At 48.9% G+C, this 10069-nt stretch overlaps 1 protein-coding gene across 12 annotated transcripts in view; it reads left to right on the top strand.

Moving 5' to 3' along the window:
- The first annotated feature begins 3519 nt into the window (after nt 1-3519).
- Nucleotides 3520-10069, top strand: part of ZC3H7B (zinc finger CCCH-type containing 7B) — a 51848-nt gene continuing 45298 nt past the window's right edge. For 2 of the 12 annotated variants that reach the window (XM_041129538.1, XM_041129539.1), the window contains exon 1: nt 3523-3938. The gene's annotated coding sequence lies outside the window, so the exon portion shown is untranslated. Of the gene's footprint in view, nt 3939-4667; nt 4690-10069 lie in introns of those variants that run through there. The other 10 variants (XM_041129544.1, XM_041129541.1, XM_041129536.1 and 7 more) reach the window with 9 other exon arrangements.

Raw genomic sequence — 10069 nt, 5'->3', positions numbered from 1 at the left:
TGACGGCCGGCGTGCCGCAGCCGGCCGGCCTCCGCCGCGCGTGGGCGGGGCTACGGGGCCGTCCGCCGCGGGGCACGCCGGGACGTGTAGTCCGGTGGGAGGGGGGCGTACCCGGCATGCTTCGCGCGGAGCCACCCCCGTGAGGTGGCGGCCGGGGCCGCGGCCTTCGCCCTCTCCCTTCGCCCTCTCTCCTTCTCCCACCCGCGTCCCGTGGCGCGGGTGAGGCCTTGTGACGCCGGAACCTTGTCCCTGCCCTCGGCCGCTGCCGCTCCCGCCTCTCCGGAGCGCGGGTTCCGAGGGGCGGCAGCCGTGCCAGCCATCGGGGAGGGCTGAGTGGGTCTGCGGCGGGCGCCCGGGCCCCTCTCGCAACAGGCGTTCGGGGAAGGGGTCGCCGTGGGGGGCTCGGAGTTGCTCTGCAGGCCTCCCAGATACCCACGGATGAGTCACGAGTGCCTTTTTCTGTGAAGCCTCGTTGAGATAATGTCTCTGCGGAGCCCATCTTTGCGCTTAGGTGTTATTGCTGAACCTTTCCACTAAGGAAAGCGTTTCATCTGGGAGCGTGCAGTCATTGCTACTTAAGGATGCAAAAAACGCCGGTTTGCTTGACAGCTTCGTGTGTACATAGTGTGTGAGGTGTTCTTATTGAGCATAGAAATAAAAGTACCTCTGACAGGACAAAGTGAGCTGTGTGTAAACCTGCTTGCTACTGCAGCGTGTTTGCACAGGCCCTCTTGACCCAATCCCTCCTCTCCGAGTTGCAACCTACAGGCACTGACGGAGGCACCGTTTCAGATGGGGCCGCAGATACGTGGTGAGATCAGCGTTGAGGCAGGTAATAGGCTGGATTTATTTTGCCATCTGGTCCCAAAACATTAGAAGAGGCATTTTTCATTCTCTCACAGTTCTCCCAATTGTGGTTTTAAGAAACAATGTCAAATGCTTATATGGACCCAAGAAAAGAATGCCAGGGATTGGCAATGCTGGGTGACCTGGGAGACCGCATTGAGGCTGAAGGGCATGGTAGACCACCTTCCTTCTGGGGGAGTACAAAAAGCAATTAAGTTTCTTTATGGAGCATGACAGCTGAAAGAATAAAAGCCATAAACCGGTACAGCAACCAGATGGAAAAGCTGAGCAAAATTTAACTCATAAATAATAAGAGGAGTTTCTCTTGCAACTGAAGAAAATTAAGAAGCTGAGGCACGGACTAGATTATGGTTGTATGTGAGAAGCATAAAGCTGCCAGAAAACGTAGAGCAGATGAGGGAATAAATCAGCATCATCTCAAGAAGGAGCTTGAACTTGGAAAATATAAGCAAGGAGTTTGGCACTTGTTAGTTCCTCACAATCTGTAGCAGTAAACAGGATCATATCAAATACATCTGATTCCCTTCTCTGTTGTTCTCCCAAATATTGGCTAGTTCCCATATATTGGGCCAGAGGGGCAAGAATAAGGTCTTTAATTGTGGGTGCAGCTGTATTGGAATGAAGGTGTGTTGTGCCATTAGATCCATAGATTCATTCTCCCTGAAAGAACAGCTTTACAAATCAAAGTAATTTTTACGACAGTGTAACGAGTTTGTAGCAGGGATTGGCGGCGTTTTGACTCTGCTGACTACCTGCACACAAGACCTTGATAACCATGCTTGCAAATTGTGAAAATCTTCATGTTAACTACTCAGGAAAGATGTTACTTCATGAGAGGAGCAGTACATACTGGCTCATGACTTTGCAGGGCACCTCTCAGTCCTACAGCCAAAGGAAATTGCGTTGGAGGGAAGCATAACATGACATTCAGTTGGGAAAAGCAGTCTTGAAAATGAATGTTCTTGAATTGAAAAATAGTGCTTATTCCAGTACAACTCTTGATTGTGCGTGGATTTTGGTTTTGTTCCTCTTCTTCCTCAGCTCCTCCTAAGCCCTTTTCTTCTCATCCAGCTGTGATGTCTTGCCTTTCAGAGGTGCTGCAGGGCTGGAGGCGTCCTGGGCTCTGTGACTCATCTGATGCTTAATGGCTCCGTGACGCTGCCCTCCCAACGTGATCTGGCATGTCAGGTATCCCGTGTTTACTTTCCCCCACCAGGCCTGCTCCACCTCTCTTCTGCCCAAAGCCACCCCTTGACAGGGATTGTCATTTAACGTACATTTTGCCCAGCGGCTTCTACAGCAGAGGCCCAGCTTGGTTAGACTCTACTCATTGTCATGGTGTCATTGCCTAAAAATAAGAGGTAACAAATCTGCTGAAGAGATAATAAAAATAAACATTGTCTTACCCATGAATAACAGCAATCTTTGGATCATAATAAATATCTAAAAAAAAGTGCATTGTGATTAAATATTGTGAAGAGCGTAAGACAGTGTTCTCCAGTGTCATATGGTACATTATACAATTCACAGCCTATATTTCATAAATTATCAGTTTATTGTGTTGACAGAGCTGCCAGAAGCCAATCCTACTCAATATAATAAAGTCTTTCCTTTTCTGATCAACATGTTTTAAATATTAAACAAGTTTAGTACACTTCAGATGATACCTTCTACCTGCTTCTGAATCTTGTCGGAGTTGCTTAGCTGCGAAGCACAAAGTGACACTCTTTTTTTGGGTCACTGTAAATAGAGAAGCGAGACACTGAGGAGTAAACATGTCACGGATTACATTGGGAAAGAGGTGATAATTTAAACCAGTGTCAGTCTGGAAATGATGATTTGACGGTAGACAGAATCCTTTAGGGAGAGGAAAACCTATCCTACCAGGGTGGCTGGGTGGGGAGCCGAGCATAAAACTCATTTCAGAGGGTTCTTTGAAGTTAATGGTAGTGCAGCTGGGCAGGGGTGGATGAACCCCCTGTCTAAGGCGGTCTGTGTACCGCTGTCTTCACAACCATTTCCCACGACAGAAGAACGTGTGCCGCCGGGCCCCTACTTCCCACCGGCAGCTCTGTTCCTGGGGCTCTGTCTGCATGGACTGCTGTGGAGATTCAGTCCACTTTCTGGGAATATTGAGGGATTTGGGGTGAAAACAAGCCAAAAATCTGGTTCCAAAAAAAGTGTCTAAACTCATACGTATATGCATAAATATAAAACCAGATATATATGCATGTACATATGTATGTATATTGTATAATACACAACAGTATATAATATAATAATATTATGTTATATACACACAGACTGCATCTTCTTTTCCACCCAAAGATTGATGTTTTCAGAAGATTTTATTTACAGGAAACCCCCTCAGCAGTGCGGGGTGGAGTAAGTAAGGTCTGGCTAGAACAGATAATTGCTCTGCCATAAGCAATGGCTCTGGCCCCCTTCCAGCAAACATACATGGGTGGGCAAAAGGGTCTCTGCTTCACGTATATGATAATCCCATGGCAGGGGGGGGTGTCTCGTAATTCAGTTCATTGCTGCGCTTCGCATGCATGCAATCGCTCTGCAGAGGCAGATTTCCTTTCTTTTGGGGTATATTTTATATATCGGCGAAGACAACCAGGAAGAAGAAAAATGTTGCATTAAAATAAGAACAGAGCCTCGACTGCTTAAGCGCTTTCATTTATTATTATTTTTTCTATTTTTTTTTTAAGCCTAATTCACCTTAAAGAATCTCAAAACAACCACAAGGGAAAGATCTGTGAATTTTTGTAATGGAAAGCGGTAGCCTCTAGGGCCCAGAGGATATGCAGGGAGGCATTTTCTCTTGCTGGTGCAGCTGAGAGCGAGCGAGCGAGACCTGGAAATGAAAGTAAAGAGATCAGAAGGCACATGGAGGGAGCTGCAGGGGCAGCCGATCCAGAAGCAGAATGCTGCCTTCTATAATTAAATAGCACTTACTATTATTATTACTTCTAGTAATAATACATTAATAATATCTCTAGTAATACAATACCATTTATCAAGGAAAGTTTATACATAGTGTGGGAGGGAAAACCCAAGGAGAGGTGAGTCCTTTATTATTATTTTGGGGGGATTATTTTTGTCTTAAACCATTTCTGTATGTGTGTGTGTGTTTGTGTATGTAGAAAGGGGTGGACTCAAGAAACAAGAAAATCTGGATGTTGCTTCATTAGAAAGTAAAGGTTTCAGACAGTAACTGCATGGATGAAACGTTGTGTAATTGCAAATAAAAAAAAAAGTGGTGAAAAATAATATGGGTGAGATTTTGAAGCTAACCCCCTCTTCCGCCAAAAATGTGGGGTTTGCAAAAAAATAATTGTCAGAGATCCTAATCCCACCCCCTGGAAAAAATGTGGTAGTAGTCTAAAAGTGGATAGCTAGGGGAAAAGCCCCTGGGTTTGTATGAAAAACTTAGTATTAATTGCGTTTGTGCCTGTTTGTGGTTTGTGGGTTTGAGAGCTGTGTTCAGGTCTGTATTTAGGCTGCAGTTTTCCCCCTCTTGTTTGGTATAAACCCCATGAAGCAGCAGAGAAGCCCTTGTGGAATAGCTTTTCAGATGCACCTTCCGTAGGGGCTTGTAAAGTTTATCAAATAAGAAGGTTGTGGGATTTTTTTAAATTTTCTTTTCCTTCTTTTTTTTTTTTCCCCCAAATTCTTTAATGCTTTAGACAGTTTCCGGGTGGCAGGGGAGGTTATCTTTTTTTTTTTTTTTTTTTTAATCTTAAAGCCGCCTCCCAGCCTCCCGGAGATGTGTGATTCTCATTTAAGCGGATGGGGGGTGGGGAAGGAGGAAGAGTATGTTTTGGTTTGTTTTCCTTTCCCCAGGGGAGCCTGGATATCTCCTGCCGCGGGAGACCCCTCCCAGCAGGACCGGGGTGGCGGGGGATGCCGGGGTGCCGGCGCCCGGCCGGGCCGCGGGGGCTGCGGGCGGCGCGGCCGGCCCCTCTCCGCCCCGGCCGGCCGAGGTGGCGCTTTTGTCCGCGGCGGCCGCTAGGCAAGGCCGGGGATCGGCGGCCTAGTGCTGGGGGTGGGGAGGAGGCGAGCGGCGGCTCCCGCTCCACCCGTGTTGGGAAGCAGACCCGGGATTTCATTTTTAAAACGAGGCAGGGGAGGGCGAGCTGGGTGGGCACGAAACCAGGAGCAAGTGGCCGAGGGACGGGCAGCGTCACCCCGCCGCCGCCTCCTCCTCACTCCTCGGCTGCACTGCGGTGCGCCGCGGGCTGGGCCCGGTGGGCCGGGGCAGGAGGAAGGGTGGCCTGCAGGGCACGGAGGGGTTACGCGTGGGGTGGCCTGTAGTCCAGGGGGTGTTACGTGTGGGGCACATGGCTGGAGGGAGCTGAAAATGGGGTGATGGGGGCCGGGGTGGTCTCTTGAGGCTTTGACCACCACCTCTGTCCCCCTCCCCGGGGAAACTTACCGCCGCTGCTTTTCTTTTCATCTGGGGGTGAGGGGATTGTCGCCACCTCGCCCTGCGTTCACTGGAGGTGTTGCTGGGTGAAGCCGGCGGCGCCCTGATGACGGCCGCCCCGGTGTGGCTGTGGGGCAGGAGTAGGACCGGCGGGGTGCTGGGGTGTGGGAGATGGAGCGGCCATGGAGGTACCTTGGGGTGGCCGGTGCATGGAGGGACGGGGTTGTCGGGCCCGGTGGGCCCAGCACGGTGGTGGGGACTCCCAGAGCTGTCGGCTGCAAGAAGCTTTCAAACCCAGGAGTGGGGGCAAGGCAGAGGGCAGCCACGGGAGCGAGCGGGAGCCCATGTTTGTAGTGGGCTGTGCGGCTTGTCTTCTGCTTGACGTGAGTCCGGTTACCCATCCTGCTGCACCACTGAGGTGGCCATACTGCGGCCAGTGAAAGACCGTGTTACAGACTAGTGCATCCTGGAGCCTTTTGCCTGGAGGAGAGCGCACACAGCCTGGGGCTGAGCTCCGTTCTCAGCTCTACAACCTGCCACTTGCATCTTGGTGCACTTATTTCTGGCTGAAATGTTACAGTCAAAGCCTGGAAGTCAGTCAAGTGTGAACTCGTGGCCATCCCAGAAATATAGTATGAAAAGCTTTGCCCAAATTCAGCTCTGGCAGGGTTGGGAATAACACCCAGGTCCTTGATAAGGTAAATTCAAGTCTTTCTGTTCATCTCGTAGCGTCTCGTAGAGCGTATCTACCCAGTTTGTGATTGAGTCACTCTGTTTACTGGCTCATGCTTCCTTCTGAAGGCAAGAAAACCATTTTGCCTGTCTGCAGCATTTTATTTCTGTCTGACAAATAGTTTGTAACTCATTGACAAACTATGAATAAAGTCCTTTCTAGATGTTGGACCAGAGAGGATAAACATCTCTGGACTGGAAGGATAAGAGCTTTGTAGTGGAGATATAAATACTCTGGATTCAAATTCTGCTGGTGATTTGAGCAGACAAGTCTGGACAGACAGATGTGGTGGGCGAAAAAAAAGAGGATGCTTAGGCACACTGCTTCATGAAATGTTTTCCACTGCGTTTCTAAAAATATTTGAAAGACTGAGAAAACAAAAGCTAAACAGGCTCTGGGCTTAAAATTAATTATGCATCAGCCATGGTATGGCGTACAGCAGAACTGAAGTATTGCATGTATGGGTGGCTCACTGTGTGTTGGGTTTGCCAGCGTAACGAGCGTGCGGCTTGGTCCGAGGGTCAAATGAGACACCGTGGAGAGGCTGCAACGACAAGGGGAGACAGAAGTGACCGAGTTTGCCAGGGAGGTGGCAGGGGAGAAGGCGTGAGGAGCAAAAGGAGCCGGAATGGTAGCCTCCAGCAGTGGCGGGGCAGGCAGGACAGGGGAGAGGTCTGCCACGTGTAGAGGAGGGTGGTGGTGTGGAGTCTGATGGAAAGGGAAAGGTGGTTATTCCCGAGAGATGTGAAAGAAGTTGTTAGGGCGGCAGCATGTGGTGTGCGTTTTGTGGGTGTAGCCATGAGGAGATAAGTCTTATGTGCAGATTTGTGACATAAGCCTGAAGGTGTGTCAGAGCTTAACAGGGGAAGCTGGTCACCCACTTGCAAGGAGAAAGGAACATGGGGCAGTATCAGAGAGCAACAGTCTGGAGTGGAGATCAGACCTGTGGTTTTTGTCTAAAGAAGGCAATGGAAGGTCTTAGGTTGGAGAACGTTCACTGTGGAAGATGAGGGTGGGATTGCAGAGAGTAAACAGCATGCAGGGCACAGAGGGGTTTTTTTAGGAGGGTTTTGTAGCAAGGATCAAAACTGTAGCTGGGCATTGTGGGACTTACAGAGGTGCGGTAGGTTGGTCAGCTATCCACATGGAGCAAGGATGGAGATACGTATGTTGGATGCAGTGGCAATGGTGGTGAGGAGAGAAAAAACGGGAGCTCTAGAATGCAAGAAGAGTTGGGTAGCTCTAGGAAGGAGACGTTCTGGAGCCTTTCCCTGCAGTTCTTTGGCTCCACTCCAGCTTTTGGTGGTAATATTTGAATGCCCTTCTCTGTGGGCAAGCAACAGTAACCAGTGCTCCTTGTAACACATGCCCACATCCTGTTGTGTAGGATGTTTTAGCAGTGGGGTCAGGGTAGCCATGAAAGCAGGTACTGATCTCTTCGCTCCTTGCAGTAGTGTTTTAAAAGCTGAGCTCAGAAGCAGAGGTTGAAGCTTCTGTGCGTATCAGAAGCTTTTCAAGGTGATGATCTGTTTTGTGGATACACATAATTGCAAAGGTGTGCCACAGCATTTTTGGAGTGCAGCCATTGACTTTGTGATGACCAGCCAGTGTCAACTGCTCTCCCCACAGTTCCCAATAATCTCCCTCTTTATCAGATCCGTGGGCTGCCGCTTCACTTCCCTGACTTTTGTTCTCTCCAGTGTGGCTCGTGTCAGGGAGCAGCAAGAGCAGGGCTGCTCCTCCAGGGAGGACAAGCTAGGAGCCGAAGGTGATGATGACGGCCACCAGCAGTGCCCTCACTAACTAGGGTACAGTCCCACCATATCTGAACAGCGCAGGCAGAACAAGTTACTGATAGTAGGGGTCCATCGACAGTCCCAAAGAAGATGAGGTGGTGAATCAGGTCTAGGGTTCACCCAAGGAGTCCAGCAGTAGGAGATGGTGCCAGAGACAGGACTGGAGACAAGCTGCCTACAGTGCAGGTCCAAGGTTTGTCCAGGAGAGAGGGCTGAGGACAGGTCCACCTATAGTATAGCTCAGACAAGGCAGTATGCCTGGACTTGAGCTGAAATGGAGCTCCTGGACCATGAATGGGCAGAGGGTGTGTGGGTGAGGGTCCAAGGTGAGGCCCCAAAGTTTGGGGCATTTCAAGCCTATTAGTGCACTCAGGGACCAGACAGCTAGAAATTCCTCCTTCCTCCCTGTGGTTTCCCCCATGAGCCTTTCTGAAGGTCCGCTTGACTCTTTTGCTCCCCCTCCCCCAGTTTATCTCTTGTCATTTCCCATGGTGGCTCTTTCCCCACCCTTGTCTCTGATGGCCCTCGCAGTTCTCCTGCAGTGGTCTGGGGTTGCTCTGTCCTCTTTCGTGGCTTTCACTGCTGTCTATGTGGAAATGGTTCCTACTGCTCCTTTTCACCTTGTCTTTTCTCTCTCTCACTTCTTCTGTCTTTCCAGAATTTCATACAAGGAGAAATATCAAATTAATTGCCTCTGTCTCTTTTTCTACCGCTCAAGCCTGTCTGCCTGTGGTGTTGGTGATCATATAAACCTCACAATCTCCTTGTTAAATTTCCTTCTTTCTTCCTGATTGCTCATTATCCAGGCTATCTATAAATCATTCCAGGCCTTCTGTTGGTGTTGTGCTGAAGTCTACCTGCTCCATCACTTCTGTTAAAAGCCTTTGTAGAGATGCTGATCATCACTCACCTTGTCTGTTGGCTTTCCCTTTCTTGCTGCACTGCCCATCCCGTTCCAAATGCAGCTGCTTAAAATACTCTACCTGCTGCTCAGACCAGATTGCTCTCAAATTTAATGTCTGATGACTTACAAACTGCACAGTGTCACTTGCAAGCTCTTGCTTTCTTCTGCTGCCACTTCTTTCTGGTCTTTCTCTTGTTCCTGCTTTTCCCCCTTCCCCCAACTCTCCTTCTTGGTAAAGGGCAGGTATCAATTCTACATTTTGCATGGCACAGAGCACAATCAATAAGGGCTTGCTGAGTTGTCAGGATTGATTTTCACGTACCTTAAAGGTCCCTTCACCCTTTTCCAGACTGAACATGCCAGAGATACTGTAAGATACCTTAGGGGTGGTCTTAATGTAAAAGGGAGCTGTGAGATAATGCTCTCCAAGCTGTTGTAGAATAGAGTTAGAGAAATGACTTTTGTTTTTCTTGTGATCTCTTCAGAGGCAATCCCAGGCTTGGAACGCACAACATCTTCAGCTCCATCTCATCTCAGTGTTTCTGTGCTTGCTGCCTTTGTCCCCAAGTTACCATTCCTCAAAAGCTGAGCATTGTTTGTGATCGCAGCTGGTTGATGGCAAGGCTGGGAAATTCACTTTCCCAGCAACTTTGTTTTGCCACAAAGTGCCATCCCTTCTGCCATTTATTCTTTTCTTGTGTGGCAGACCTGTGTACCTTGGGGAAAGGTCAGGGAGGAGCCGTTCTAAGATTTGCTCCCACACTGCAGGGGATGAAGCTCATGTATCTAATGGTGTGATTCAAGCCCATTTTAGTTGAGAAAAGGGACATTACTCCAAAATGGCTCCATCATACTTATTTGTCTGTGCTCACAGAGACCCAGACTGGATTTGATCAAAGCCAGACAAGTTACTGTGCCCATTTGTGTCCCTGACTAAGTGAGGATAACTCTCTCTTGAGCCTTCCTCAGGCACTGCCCACCCCAATTTAAAACACTGCAGGATGGGGCCCTGTTCCCTCTTCAGAGGAGCATTCCCAAGTCTGTGCTGCTCTTGCCTGCTGATTTTCAGCACAAAATTCCAATTGCATAGATTCATCACTGTCCTTTTATGTGGACCACGGCAAGCAATTCCATCTCCTTCCTTTATGTCTCTCTGTGATATGCCTCTATACACCTTACATAGATTACTTGTTTTGTCTGCTGTGCAGTAAACCAGTTTAAATCCAGCCCAGATAAATAGTGGTCAGAATTGCTTATAGTGGGAGGGTCTCAGCACAAATTCCTGAAATGACTGCCAGTGTAGGGGAAATGTTGATTTAAAAAAAAAAATTTTT

Source organism: Aquila chrysaetos, chromosome 17 (genome assembly GCF_900496995.4).
Source record: "Aquila chrysaetos chrysaetos chromosome 17, bAquChr1.4, whole genome shotgun sequence".
Taxonomy (NCBI): Eukaryota; Metazoa; Chordata; class Aves; order Accipitriformes; family Accipitridae; genus Aquila; species Aquila chrysaetos.
This window is presented reverse-complemented; position numbering and strand designations above follow the sequence as displayed.